Below are 13,246 nucleotides of genomic sequence, written 5' to 3' on the forward strand. Positions count from 1 at the left end.
AGAGAAGCCTAATGTATTTGAACCCAAAGGTTCCATAACATTTTCAGCATAGACATGTTCTTCTAACATAACATCATCATCATCATCATAGTAATATGCATACTTGTCCCTATTAGCAGTTGTGGTGTCATTAGTCAACTCATGTTCCTCTAGATTAGGTTCATATTCAATATCATACACATGAGAAGGACTAGACATGCTATTTCCAAAGTTCAATTCATTACCACCAATATCATGTGACAGTGTCTCAGTTTCCCTAATGGACTCCCAGTGACGGGTTTTCTCTGCAATCTCAGCTAAAAATTTCCATGCATCATCCACAGTTTTATCAAGAAATTCACCATTACACATACACTCAACCATGGCTCGAGATTTAAAGTCTAGTCCCTCATAGAGGATAGCGACAAGTCTCCACTTCTCAAATCCATGGTGTGGACATTCGCTCAACAAATCATTAAAACGTTCAAAATAGTCAAAAACAGTTTCCTCATCCAACTGGACAAAACAATTGATATTTTGACGAATAGCGATGGTCCTATGATGTGGAAAAATTTTTAAAAATAGATTGTGAGTTGTCCCAAGTGTGATTGATTGTGGTCTCAAACCGTAAAACCATGTTTTGGCCCTTTCCTTTAGAGAAAATGTAAACAAACGCAATTTCAAGAGTCTTCGGACATATGATCAGGTTGTAGTCCGACAATTTGTTCAAACTCTCTTACATGGTATAGGGGTTCTCAGAATCGAACCCTCGAAATATAGGAAGTATTTGTATCATGCTTGCATTTATTTTAAAAGGGATTGTTGGGTAAGACATACATGATAATGGAATTTTTATTGTGGGATACATGTATTCATGGAGAGCATAGGTTGGCCCATATTGAAAAGACACAAAGCCCACTATTTGGTTTTAATGGGTTTGGATTTTTGGGAAAATATTTGGTTTTTGGGAGACATTTTTTTGGTTTTTTAAAATTTGGGAGCAAGTTTGGTTTTAATGGGATAAGAAGAAAAATTTGGTTGTTAAAATGGGAGCAAGTAAAATTTGGTTTTTGTGGGAGTAAAATTTTGGTTTTTTTTTTTTTTTTTTTTTTTTTTAAAAAGAAAATAAAATTTGGTTTTTGAATGGGAGCAAGCCCACTGTTGGTTTTGTGTTTGCTTTGGCTCAGCTGGTTTGAAAACGTTTGGTGAAACTGAGTCCAAAATCTCGGCCTAGAATTTGGGTACTCGGCCCACTAACGAGTTAACCTAGCGTGATCGGTTACAAGCTCAGCTGGGTTTAAAAACCCAGAATACAAAATACAAGTCCAAATTAAACAAGCTCACAAAAATTAAATACAAGCCCACAAATTAAACAAACAAGCCCACAAAATTAATTACAAACCCAACAGAAAATAAAAAGCCCAAAAATTGGCTTTAATATTACAAGCCCACAATTAAAAATTGGAAGCCCACAATTCGGGTTCTCTTAAATGGGTTACCTTTTAAGCACAGCCCAGCTGCTCTGATATTGTTGCAAAAACCCAGTTGGGCTTTGGTTCTTTTCCTTGGTGGCGTCCCAGCAGAGGAAAAACTGGTTCAGAACAGCAGGACCAACAGCAAATGAAGTGAAGCAGATGCAGATGCAAATGCTATGCAGTGAAATGCAAAAATAGCTAATAAAACTACAAGAAAAACACAGCACCAATCCCCGGCAGCGGCGCCAAAAACTTGGTGTGCCCGGGAAAGCGTGAAATTTAAGTGAAATGAAAACGGGCCTACAGTAATACCGCAAGTGCACGGTCGTCAGTTGTAGCTCGTGCAAGTACGGGTCGATTCCACAGGGACTGGGGGTGTTTGGAGTTTCTAGCTATTTGGGCTCTAAATTTGCTATTGGGCTTCTAATTTTGCTTTGGGCTTAGTGGGTTTGTTTGTAATGGTGAAGTGCTTTAGGCCTTGGGCCTTTGAATGATGTTGGAATGAACTGTGAACTTGGGTTTTGGATTCAGTCAAGGATCTGGGCCTTTGGAAATGTAATGAATTTGGGTTCAAGTGAACTGAACTGAGCCTTGAACTCAGTTGGCTTGTAAACCAAACAGTGGCTGGATTTGGGCTTTTGGGCTTTGTTCCTGGGCTTAGCTTTTGACCTGAGAGTAACTAGGCCTTTGGAGTTAACTGTGGACTGAACTGGGCTTGTGCTGTGAGACAAGCTCAGTTGCAGGAGCAGCAGTGGAAACCAGGTTGCAGCAGCAGTGGTGGCTGGCACAGCAGGAGCAGGTGTACAGCAAGGGAAAGGAAAGAAAGCAGCAATGGTGACAGTGCAAGCCAAGTAATAACAAAACAGAGATAGTTGCAAACCAAGGCTACAAGCCAAGGGCAGGAGTGTGGAGATAAGCTGACAATGAAGTAAAAAAAAAGGAAAAAAAAAAGCCAAGGCAATGGCTTTAGGCATTCATCTAGAGTGGGAAGAGAACCAGCTTGCTCACAGTCACTAGTGAGCACTAGTTTCTCCCCACTGCTCAATCAACTCAATGCTCTAAGGCTCTAACCTAGCATTGACACACAACAGTAAACTAATCCTAACATTTGAGAAGCTAACAGTTGACAAAACAAGAGATTCAAAACAGTGACAAAACAGGAAACAAAACCAAAGAAACCAAGGCTGTGAGCCAAGGGCAGGGAGGATAAGAAGTAACAAAACAATTAAGTTGCAAGTGACTGTGAAAACAAAATGTGGGTTAAGCTAAGGCTTTGAATCCACCCTTGTGTCCTAGCCAAACAATGTGATCCTAGGTTGAGTTGAAAATCCTATGCATACATCTAGAATGGGAGGAAAACTAATTTGCTTACTAGTTTGCCCCTAGCATTGACTGTCTTTTGACAGAACAATCAATCACAGGCACTATGAGCATCAATCTCTTCCCATTGCTCAATCAACACACTGCACTAAGGCTCTAACCTAGCATTCCACTATCTAACAGTCCACTAAAGCATCATCTGAGCCTCAGCAGTGAACTCAGAACATGAGAAAACAGATGGAACAACACATGATTAACATGAACAACACAACATTTAAACTACTAAACAGTGAATGAAAATTGCAAAAGAAGAACCCTAAAAATTAACAGTGAAATCAAATTAAATTAACCCAATTAGGGGGTTTCTCGGCTAACCAAGAACAACCTTTAACATCCTACATCACTTCCCTTTTATAGCTTACAACAAATTATAAAACCCTAATTCGAAACCCTAATTTTTTTGGGGAAAATCAAATTCTCTCACCAATTTCCTGAATTGAGCTCGACCCATGCTTTGGGTATGTCCCCTCTGCTCTTCTGAAGCTTTTCCTGCCCTCAATTTTGTCTTCTCCTCGCTGTTGGTGAAACCCTAGCTCGAGATTTCTTGTCAAACCCACACCTAGGGTTCAGAGATGTGAATTTGGAAAGAAGTCTAGGCTAGGGAGAGATGTCGTGGTGTTGTCGGGTGGTTGTGGTGGTGGTGTGGTTCGAGAAGAAGGTGTAGCTGGTGGAGGTGATGGAGTTGCAGAGCTCTGCAAATTTTGGGAAGAAGGGGAAGAAGAACTCGAGAGAAGAATGGGTTAGGGGCTGTTTGGTTGGGTAATAGGGTTCGGTGACTAGGGTGTGAAGCGGGGATAGCGCGGTTTGATGATCTCGACAAGGAGCGATGGATGGGAAGATGGTAGGTGGATCCAACGGCGATACGGAGGTAAGCGTGGAGCTACCGTCGGATGAAGGGATGTAGCAAAACGGACGACCCAAGATGGAGATGGGCGTTGCGATGTAAAGCGGGGGCTTCGGAGTTTGATGTGCGATGATGGAGCGACCGTAGGATGCTGAAATGCTTCGATCTGACGGCTGAAATCCGAGACGGGCTTGGATAGTGGAAATGTGTTTGAGTAAGGGTTTTGGGCCTTGGGTATGCCAAGCCCATATCTTCTTTAAGGACAATTCTTCTTCTTCAAGCCCACTTCTAGCCTTTTGGTCTTGTGCACAACATTCTTCGCGGCTTCCTTGTGTAATTCCTCCAGGCTTTTCACTACTTTTCTGCTCTTTTCCGCTCTGCTATTCATCCAAACTTTATTTATTACCTAAAAATGCAAAATTAAGTAAGAAAAATATTTATTCTTGAAAACAATGAAAATACAGAATATGGGATAAAATGTAGAATTAATGCACAAAAGATGAGTTAAATGCCAAGAAAAATATATAGAAATATGCACTTTTTAGCACTCATCACTATGCGCAATACGAAAACTACACAAGTAATGGAACACAAATGCGGAAAATGCACAACTATGATGATATAAAACAAATCACACAACATCCGCAATTACGTGGAAAAACTCCTCCAAGGTGAAGGGTATAAAAACCACGGGAAAATCTTCCACTATAATCAATAATGGGTTACACACAATTCTTCCAATTTGGGGATAAAAACAACTTCAAGGTGCACATAGCACTTGGGTAACCAATTTTCCTAATTACACTCACCACTAGGGTGGATCAACAAGTCATTCACCTAAATAGGTAAGATTCACTATCAATTGAGAATAGCAAGAGTAAGAGATACTTACTACTAAGGTTTGAATAAACCCTAGATTTCCCCCCTTTAAAGAGATGTGGAAGTTGATCAATCAATCCTCACCAAACTAACCAAACAGACCCTTAACAGAGAACCCTCCTTCTTCCTCTTCAATATTAACTTCAAAACATCACCAAAGATGAAATCTAATGGTGGCTCATCACTATATCTTTTACTCCCTCTCTCTACTTCCCCCGCTCAACTCACTCTTTGTTTTCACGACTTCACAAAAGAGACTAAGAAACAAATCTCGTTTCTCATTTTGTTTAACCTAACTTGGAAAGGTGTTAGGCTCATCCCTCGAGCGGTTAAGGGGATACCTCCTGGACTATTGTACCATAAGTTGTGACCATGCCCAACAATCTCCCCCCACGACTTATGGCGAGGTACCCGTCACCACCAAACCTGTCCTTCTGCAGAAATACACATGCTTGTACTTTGGTAGTGACTTTGTCATCATACCAGAAACGTTGTCATCTCATATAGGTTATGACCGGTTATACCATGACTCCTAATATAGGTTATGACCAGTTATACCTTGCTTCCCAATACTAGTTAGGATCGGTTATACCATGTCACTAGATATAGGTTATGACCGGTTATACCTTACTTCCCAATACTAGTTAGGATCCGTTATACCATGTCACTAGATATAGGTTATGACCAGTTCTACCTTGCTTCCCAATTAATAATGGTTATGATCGGTTATACCTTGTCACACAATATATGCTATGACCGGTTCTTCCTTGATTTTCAACATAAGTTAAGATCGCTTCTACCTTGTCACCTTGCATTGGTCATCCAAATATTGTTCAATGAAAAAATGGACCAACACGCTTATTGATTTCCCTTTAGATTACGAAACAAGTTCGTACATTTACTTCCTTAAACCAATGTAATAATACATAGTTTTCTAGGATGAAATCACACCTATATCCCACACATAATCAAGTAACTGAATACATATATTATATTGATGTCGTATTTACGAAGTTCAAAAGATAAGCGTTATACTTCGTAATTCAATATAATTCCTTGATACTTTGATCATAATGCTATGACCAAGTCTAATCACTAGAGTATTATAGATACAGTTTTTTATGTTATGTTTTCAATAGAAAGCGACTTGAAATATATGTTAGGAATGGAAACAATTCAAGTCAGTATTACTAACCTCAAGTGGAAGGATGACGTGTTCGTTGTAGTCGTTACTTCTTTACATTCTTCAGGTCTTCAAAGTAATACTTGTAAGTATCAACATTCCTAGACCTTCTAGTCTAACTTAAACGAAATTGACTCTAGTAATTAATCAAGTGACTCTAGATGAGTTTTGATACTAAAATATGACAACCAAACTCGACATACCAACGCTTGGTGGGTTCAGCCGAGCAAATCCCTAACACTGATTGTTAAGAAGAGTACTTGGACGATCTCAAAAATTAATATCCAAGATCAATCTAGTCATATCCAAATAATCCAATCGGAATTATGCCAAGTCGTTAAACTTGTTATATATCTTTCAAGATTCACATTATACAACAAACTAGTCTCATAATCGATTAGAATTAAGAGGACTTATCTACGTAGATTGAATACGTACAAACCTGTGTAAATACCGTTATAAAGATAAACTATATAATGCGGAAAAGGAAAAACATAAGACATAAGAAATTTTGTTAACGAGGAAACTGTAATAGCAGAAAACCCGCGTGACCTGATCCATATTGAACACCACACTGTATTAAGCCGCTACAGACATTAGCCTACTATCATACTTCGGACTGGAATGTAGTTGAGATGGAGTCCACCCTCTAAGCGATTTAGTTACAGCCGTGCTCCTTACGTCTCTTGAACCTCGAAAGGTTCTACGCACTTGATTCCCTTAGCTTAGGTCCTTTTACAGCTTAAGAGTTGCTTTAGCCGAAGTGAAAACTTTTGATACCAATCAACCTCTAGCAGATAAGCCTATTTGATTTCCGTTTAGATCAAAAGATCAAGGTGTGGAAATATGTTTGCAACAGCAAGCTAGAAAACCTCATAAATATGGAACTTACGGCTCCCGAAGAGCATCCTAGATTCTTTGCCACCTCTCAATTATACATCGAAAGATCCACTAAGATCAGTTTTTAGATATCTATCTTGAGGAATCATAATGTCTGGGACGAAGAAATTTTTTGACTACTATCTATCTTGCCTAAAAGAGATTATGAAAACCTCGATAATATAAAAGAAAGATCAGTATTCATGAATTATCAAGGTAAAGATAGTCGAACCTGGCTTCACGAATCCCCAAGCGAAATCTTTTTAGTCGTATATCTAAAAGGTCAACAGAGACGACTCTAGAATCAACAAGGACACAAAATGTCAGGGATTGATTTTCCCAATTGACAAAGATGATCTATTTATAGTTTTCAAAGACTAGGGTTAGCTTAAAATTCAAGCTAAGATAACTTGAGAATAAACCAAACAAAATAGGTCTTCAAACTACAATATAGAAGACTATACATAAGGTTCGGTTAGACCGATTCAGTAACCGTGTATAATGACTGTTCGGTTTGGCAAGTTAGCCAAAGAACTAAAATATACTTGGTGTTTTAATAAATCAATACTATAAGTGTTTAAGAAAGTTCCAGCAATGCTAAACATATTAAAATAATAAGTCTTTGAGCATCTACTAAACATTGTCAGGACAGTTGGTACAACGGTTTGCCAACCGTAAGGCTTGTTCACAAATCAGGTTGCAACTGTTCGTGAACCTAGTTCGTTAACCCTACTAGACTCCGGAACTTATTTGACCACAGTTCGTGAATTGGGTTCGCCAACTTCTAGCCAATTAATCCAACCTATAAAATTCAGTTCACCAAGGTTCGCCAACTAGGTTCGTGACTGTTCCCGACTGAACTTATGGTTTGTGAACTGGTTCTCCAACCTCCATGTATTTCTAAATCTCAGATATATATGGTTTGCAAATTGAGTTTGCGAACCTACCCTGAGTAGAAATTCAGTAAGTTCATATCTCTCTCTTTTGATGATTGAAACATTCTCAAGTGATATAATCATTTGCATGGGAAATTTTCAATTGATCCATAAATTTAATTCATAAAACTAAAATTGTGAAAGACCTTTTAACATCCATTCGCTAAATACTATTTCGATATTTTTCACAAGATAAGCTTGACTCGAGACATCTTCTTTGTTAATCTACTATAAGTAATACGACATAGTCTCAATAGATAAAATGATGGTATAATGAGTAAAACAGAATGGCTCAGTCTTCACATACCTGATACAGAAGTTCTCCAAAATGTCTTCGTCGATCTTCAGTCTTCAAGAGTGATCTCTGATACTCAACTATAATTCTAACCTATCTGAAACTTGACTTAGTAGACTAGAAATTAAGATATAGTTTTGATTACCTAACATTGACAACAAGCTTGAGACAACAAAACTTATGGGTTTAACCGAGCAATGCTCTAACACCAACAACTATAAAGTGCTCTCTCTTAATAACTTCGATTTTGTCTATATATTGATCAATTCTGAAACTATTCTATTATTGGTTACAAGGTGGGGTTATGGTCACGTTTATACTGTTGTAGTAGTTGTGGTCAATGTGGTCAATCTCGTGTCTCGGATTGTCTCGGCTCTGTCCGAGACACCGAGATAACATTAACTCACCTAGATAACCGTCCTGAAAACCGGTACACATTTCTACTTGTAAAATTTATATAGAGGGAAGAGATGTGTACGTAATTAGAAGTAGAGACGTGTATAATTACATGTCAAGCACCTAACACATGAATGGGAAACACCTGTTAACTCTCGTCTCTTGTACCGAGTAAAAAAAAAGTACCAGGAAGAATTGGATTTGTCTTCCACTCAAACTCGAATTCTCTCAACAAAAAGCTTGTTTCTTCTTTGTGTCCGTGAGTATACTGTGCACCATGTACTCTTTGATTCGGGTATCATAGAAAGTTTCTGATGGATATAGACAATTAGTTAGGGTTTATTTCTTCTTTTTCTTCTTCATATATGATGTACAAATTAGTTAGGATTTAGTTAGGGTTTATTTCTTCTTCTGGGGTATATGATGTACAATAATTCATATGAGTTTATACAAATTTAGGGTGTTTTTTTTATTTATGATGGGATTGATCATATGTTGTAATTAAATTGATTTATCAATTGTTAGCCTTTTTGTTTGATTCATTCAAAAATTAAATAGCTTCAATTAAATCACAGGGAGACCATTAAAAATAAAATAAAATAAAATAAACAGTAACAAAAAAAACGAGATTCCGACCGAAATTTCATCCGAGATTTAATTGTTCCGGAGAGTTTTCCGGTAAAATACCGTCTCGGCGAGAACATTGATATTGGCTCTTCTGTGGCCGAAACCGGAAATATCGCCGAGATTCGGGCCGAGATGGCCGAAATCGACTACATTGGTTGTGGTTGTTAATTGTACTCTTAAAGATGAACCCATTACTGCTATTGGTGGTAAGTTAATCTTTTATGCGTCAACTGGTGCTGATAGTGTTTTTATGGTTATACCGATAGATTTGAATTATTGATTGAAAAACATGATCATCTTGATGCCTCATTTTTTAATTCACCACCAAAATATGCTTATATTTATGGTGGGTCATCTTTGTATGTCAATAAGTCGACAAAGAGAGTAAAAGAATGAATTGCTTATCATGTTAAGATATACGGTTGGAAACCATATTTCGTTATACATGATGTTGGTGAGATCAATGTAGTCGATTTCGGCCATCTCGGCCGGAATCTCGGCGATATTTCCGGTTTCGTCCACAGAAGAGCCATATCAATGTTCTCACCGAGAGGGTATTTTACCGAAAAACTTTCCGGAACAATTAAATCTAGGCTGAAATTTCGGCCGGAATCTCGTTTTTATTTGTTACTGTTAATTTTTTTTATTTTTTTTAATGGTCTCCCTGTGATTCAATTGAAGCTATTTGATTTTTGAATGAATCAAACAAAAAGGCTAACAATTGATAAATCAATTTAATTACAACATATGATCAATCCCATCATAAAAAAAAAAACCCTAAATTTATACAAACTCATATGAATTACTGTACATCATATACCCCAGAAGAAGAAATAAACCCTAACTAAATCCTAACTAATTTGTACATCATATATGAAGAAGAAGAAGAAGAAGAAGAAATAAACCCTGGCTAATTATCTATATCCATCAGAAACTTTCTATGATACCCAAATCAGAGAGTACATGGTGTATTGTATACCCACGGAACAAAGAAGAAACAAGCTTTCTGTTGAGAGAGTTCGAGTTGCCCGATACATGTGTTAAGTGCTTGACATGTAATTATACACCTCTCCACTTCTAATTATGTACACGTCTCCTTCATCTATATAAATTTTACAAGTAGAAATGTGTACCGGTTTTCCGGACGGTTATCTCGGCGAGTTAATGTTATCTCGGTGTCTCGGACAGAGCCGAGACAATCCGAGACACGAGAATGACCACATTGGGTGAGATCCTTGAAGATGTTTTACAACTTTTGTTACCTTGAATTGAGAAAGGATTTGTTGCTTTACAAGATTCAAGAGAACAAGAAAGATTTGATGGTTTATTCTTGTTTTTAGATTTATTCTTGTTTTTAGATTTTTCTTATTAGTTTTTAATTTCGTTTTTCTATATTTTTGGTTTCAGGTACTTAACCTCTAGCACCGAAAGATTGGGATTATTATAGATGCGGTATTAAAACCCGTAAGGGAACGGTACTACAAGCACGTCAGCAAGCACAACAAGAATCTTCAGAAGAGATGGTAGACGGTGAAAATCCACCTCTTCCTCCTCCAGAGATGAAGCTGCGAGAGTTGACATCTCCGTATTTAGATTCACAACCATTGTGTATTACTTTATCTGACATAGTGAAACTGAAGTCGAATATTATTCACCATTTACCGAAGTTCAAGGGACCTCCAGGTGAAGATCTGAACCGTCATCTTCAAAATTTTCAGCACAAGATGGCAAGTCTTAGGAAAGGTGCCGAAGATAGTGATACAACAATGCTGCAAGCTTTCCCATTCTCTTTAATAGATTCAGCGGAAAAATGGTTGTATTATCTTCCTCCACGGAGTATTACAACATGGACTGAGATGAAAATCTATTTTGAGAGAAGTATTTTCCTGTTTCTAAAACATCCTATGTTCGTAAAGATATTAGTGGTATTTTGAAAATTACTGGGGAGTCTCTTTATGAATATTGAGATAGGTACAAAAGATTGGTGGAGATTTTCCCTCACCACAATATATCTCCAACACTCATCATTCAATATGACAACAAAGGATTACTTCAAGAGCAACGGAATTTGATTGATGCATCTGGTGGTGGCTGACTTACTGAAAAGACAATCTCGCAAGCAACTAGTATGATTGAGAGTATGGCTTCAAAATTCGAATTCTCAACAATTTTACACCAGAAATGACTCAAATGTCAGAATAGTTAACAAGATAGAAGAAACTTCATAGTCATAGCAATGAATAAACAATATAAAGAATGTAGTCCAAAGGATGGCAACAGTGATCATTCCATCATATGAAGATGAAGCCTAGGTAAATGTTATATTTCCTAATCAGATGTCAAGGTATGATCCTTATTCCAATACTTATAACCCTGATTGAAAAGATCATCCTAATTTTAGTTATGCCAGCAAGCAAGCACCAGTTCTTAATCCATATGTGAGACAAAATAGATTTCAACAACAGTTTCAGCAACCATAACAATATCAAGCACAAAACAAAGATTCATATGTAGACGATAAGTTTAATATCATCTTACAAACTATGCAGGGTTTTACTTCTGTCACGGAGGGTCTTAAGGAAGCAGTACTGAAAAATCAACAAAAGAAAGATGCTGCCATTAATGATTTGCATACTCAGATTGGACAGTTGGCTACATATTTGAACCTTATGAAGGCACAAATGTCGACAACATTCCCATCTCAACCTTTTGTGAACCTAACCCCACACTTAGACTTTGCTAGTCCTCGAGCAAATCAAATAAAACCTACTCCAACTTCAAAGCTTTCCAGCGTCGCACGCATCCAAAGAGCTATGAGGACATAGAGTTTCTGCATGCTAGTAATAAGAAGTTAGAAATACTAAAGAACATATTCTCATTCTTAAATGTTGAATGAGAAATGACCACACCATAATGAGAGAACGCGTGTTTGAGAAGCGATCAATAGCATTTCGCCTCGACTTCTACCTCACCAAAAAGGGTTTTATGAAATTGAACTCAAAAGACGTACATTTATGGTTCTCACATGTGTGCAGTTAGGAATGAGGAGAGAGTTCCTGCAACACGTTGATGGTGGGAAGGACAACTTCCGAAATATTTTAAAAACCCACATCTTTTAACATTTTGAAAAACCATTTTTCTGACGATCTCTAAGAAAGGAAATCAACCATTATTATCGAGGATGAGATTACTTACTCACCTTCACATCCGATTGCAATGATGATAACACCACTCTCACGGAATCTAATAGAAACGTCTTCGTCTCCTCGTCTTCATATTCTTGGTCTTCGTCTTCGGCTTCAACTATTGATGATAAATGCTCGAAATTCGTAATTCATTGACAATTTGTAACTCTTTACCTTAAATCCTTGTCGCTTGAAACTTCCTTATAGATTTTTCCTTCCCCACGGCTTATTAAATAAAAAGTAAAACAATGATAAATTTTTCTCTTGTCTCATTTATTCATCTTTTTTTTTTAAACAAGATAAATAAAATACAGAACAAAGTGAAAATAAAAACAAACCATGGCCGTGGGAAAAGTACTTTACCGCTTGATTCTTCACAACTTGTATCGTCTCGAAATCATAAACTTCAATAATTCTCACCTTTTTATTTTCTTTACCGCTTGTAAATAAGTCTTCAACATGTATATGTAAAAATCCGCTCATTATATGTTGCTTTACTTGGATATAAAATTTACTCTTTTCTTGTTCCGTTGCTTGTAAACCTTGAACATTTTCAGCTTTCCTTGTAGATTTTGATGTCGCTCCCTTGTTGATGATGATGGTGTTTCTATGGATCCGTTTTTGTCGAGAAAGAGAATGGTGCTAACTGCAAATCGAACTACAATAAGGGGGCTTTCATCTATAGACGTCACCCTCATGATTGACAAAATTAGCACTCAAGAGATCAAAGAGTATTGCTTCTATTGGTGGGAGGTTGGTTAGCTCACCATTCTACCCGGAATTAACTTACGGTTACACACACTCAAAAGAAAGCTCTTTAGTTATTTATAAAGAAATCTGGTCGGTGCCTTGCATGATATAAATAGGGTAGTCTCCGCTAATGATTGATCAACAACTCTAATAATGCATGTCTCCCTGCTCCTAATTTGCATCACCGGCATGATTAAATCCATTATTTAACACTCTAACAAGCAAAAAATCCGAACGTAGTTACCTAACACTTCCAAGTTCAATTATGTCGGTCAGAATTCTCTATGTAAACATATCTAGAAGTATGTTAGTGACTCTAAAATCTCTAAAAAGTTGGAGGCTTTATGCAATTTTTTTTAATATGCTTAACCACTCCCCCACACTTAAACCTTACATTGTCCTCAATGTAATTGAATCGTCCAAGTAAAGTCAAGGTGGG

General features: G+C 37.4%; 1 non-coding gene across 1 annotated transcript; it reads left to right on the plus strand.

Moving 5' to 3' along the window:
* Positions 1-421: 421 nt before the first annotated feature.
* LOC113362458 lies at positions 422-525 on the plus strand. The gene has a single exon (XR_003365716.1). It is a non-coding gene; the product is annotated as a small nucleolar RNA R71 (small nucleolar RNA).
* The last annotated feature ends 12,721 nt before the right edge of the window (positions 526-13,246 follow it).

The sequence above is a fragment of the Papaver somniferum genome, chromosome 3 (genome assembly GCF_003573695.1).
Source record: "Papaver somniferum cultivar HN1 chromosome 3, ASM357369v1, whole genome shotgun sequence".
NCBI lineage: Eukaryota > Viridiplantae > Streptophyta > Magnoliopsida > Ranunculales > Papaveraceae > Papaver > Papaver somniferum.